The sequence below is a fragment of the Babylonia areolata genome, chromosome 24 (genome assembly GCF_041734735.1).
Source record: "Babylonia areolata isolate BAREFJ2019XMU chromosome 24, ASM4173473v1, whole genome shotgun sequence".
Classification (NCBI taxonomy): Eukaryota; Metazoa; Mollusca; class Gastropoda; order Neogastropoda; family Buccinidae; genus Babylonia; species Babylonia areolata.
In genome coordinates, this window is record NC_134899.1 from 30,051,621 (window position 1) to 30,054,120 (window position 2,500).

The window sequence follows — 2,500 nt, forward strand, 5'->3', positions numbered from 1 at the left end:
TCACATTCAGTGAGCAGGACTGGATGGAAGAAAAAAAAAGTAATATTGTTTGGGGAAAACCATAACTGTGACAACGATCAGTTTCTCTCCATCTGATCCCATCGTCTTAAGTTTCTCTGTCTCATATTGTATTGTCTCTGTATCTGTGTGTCTGTATATGTCTGTCTGTCTGTCTGTCTGTCTCTCTCTCTCTCTCTCTCTCTCTCTCTCTCTCCCTCTCTCTCTCCCTCTCTCTCTCCCCCCTCTCTCTCTCTCTCTCTCTCTCTCTCTTCATAAACATTCATTCATGTTCATGTTCTCTTTCTCTTCCCCTCTTTTTTATGTTGAATTTATTTCTTTTTTCTTACTTTCATTCTCCCACGCGCGAGTGCTTGTGTGTCTCTGTGTCTGTGTCTGTGTCTGTGCGTGAGCGTGCAATGAAAAAAAAACTATTGTTCATTACATTTTTAGGCTACGTACACAGTAAGCCCAGCCAGTTGTTGCCTGCCAGTTGCCGTCAGCCTGACACGACAACACAGACAGAGCGAGTTGCTGTCAACTAGAAACAATATGGCGCTCTCCAGAAGGAAGAAACGATTATTATTGTAGTGGATTTTAACTCACTCGGTGCGGCCAGCCCTCTCTTCCCCTCTACACAGACTCCTCGGATGTCCAGTGGGTGTCTGAATGACCCAACCTTTAGCTTCCTTCGTCAGAATTGTGGTATTCTTTGTCAACACTCACCTCTTCAGTATAAGAGCCTTCCGCTTGCAATATTTTGATGATGGTAACTGGGGTGAAACGCTGTTAACGTCGTCTCTTTCGCCGTTCGTATGGAGAGAGTTAAAACATAAAACATTGAAACGGAATTGGAGAGTTTCGTCCCTTGGACCAGCCGTCCGCCTTTTGTGTTGACGATACAAAAACAAACAAACAAAGCTGACTGGTGATGACTGGTGACCAGTGTGAACACCAATCGCCGGCATTCATGACGAGAAAGCGCAAAATGACTTGCGCACAATTTTCTGCCAACAGCTAACAGCTGCTGTCAGCAACTGGCTGGGCTTTGCTGAACGTAGCCATACATACAAGTCGTATTAATACTGAATGATGATTGTGTCTGAAGGTGAACGATGCAGGACCAGAAAGACGTCAGGATATGCAGCAATACCAATGGAGCATTACCCACGGCGTTCCTCACGTGCATTAGTAATGAAGATGCCTGACAGTGCCAGACACGTCTGATTGTGCCTGTGAGTTCGTGCCGTCAGCTGTGCACGTGCAACCTGTGAGAGACAAGAAAAACATGCAAACATTCCGTCTCCTGCAGTGTGGTTCAGTCCTTCACAAGAGATCTTACATTCCATGTCTGTTAACTAAACATCACGACAGGTTTCAATGTATTATGTTTTAGTTCAGTGTACAACGTGTTATCTGTTTTATTATTTTGAAAACAAGTGATCGCAGCCAAACATCATGACAGGTTTCACTGTCCAACGTGTGAGCTGAGGAAAACGTTGTGAGTTATTGTATCATTTTGGAAAAAACAAGTGATTGCCGATTAATTGTGCCGTGTTTGTTGACTAACCAGGCACCACCAACATTCAGGACTTTTAGGGCAGGTCGAACTGTCCCTGTTCGCAGGACCTGGATTTTTGCATTGTTTCAAAACTTGTTTAGGTTAATAAGTGAGGATGGATCCTTCCATCTGCAGTTACTGATCGAACATCAAAGCATTATCACATGGCAGGTTTTACTGTCCATATTCATGAACTAAAACAAAACACACCCCTTCAGTTTTCTTATGATGACATGCTGTGCTATTTGCCAACTTAACATAAAATGTTTGTCTCTTTTTTCTTCCTTTAGCTATCGGAACGAGCTGCCCGTGTGCACTGATTTATTTTCAAATATGACAGGTTCCACTGTTCTTTGGCGACAAAACGGCAAACCTGATTAGACCAATAACAGGCTGTCCTCTCTGTGTGGGTGAATTATGTGCGTCATTCGACCAGTGTGTGGTCACATACGATTTAATACACATAGAGCCGTGTATTTTAGTTACCGAGCATCCACCATTATTGCCAACTATTACGGCTGGTTTTATTGTGTGTTTTTGTTGGAACAATAAACAGAGAATTGACGGTGGTTATTAAAAAGAACTGCGATGAATTTTATTGCATGTCGGTCGACACAGAACCAAAAACCAATCATTGTTACGAACGAAATGTCCCGACACGCACCCAGTGACAATCAATCCAAACGTACTGGCAACACGGTGATCAGGTTCGCCGTGGGTTTTGTTGACAGAGCGTCAGACATAATCATTTGGAGACAGCTGTGAGTTCTTTTGTGTTTTGTGGGCGCGTGTTTTCTTTGTTGTGTTTATTCAGCACACTTTTTGTGTGCATTTCCTAGTTCTTTATTGAATCAGCCAAATGTCACCATCCTAGGAATTTCCAATCGCATGTTATTTTGGTGAATGGGTATTCATCGCAATTTCAACTGGTTGTGATCTGAC

The 2,500-nt window shown here is 43.1% G+C and overlaps 1 protein-coding gene across 3 annotated transcripts in view; it reads left to right on the forward strand.

The window, feature by feature from the left end:
• LOC143298791 (uncharacterized) overlaps window positions 1-2,500 on the forward strand; it is a 69,091-nt gene that overhangs the window by 49,485 nt on the left and 17,106 nt on the right. For all 3 annotated transcript variants that reach the window (XM_076611754.1, XM_076611753.1, XM_076611755.1), the window contains exon 2: window positions 1,106-2,500. This exon is cut by the window's right edge and continues 1,878 nt beyond it. The gene's annotated coding sequence lies outside the window, so the exon portion shown is untranslated. The remainder of the gene's footprint in view (window positions 1-1,105) is intronic.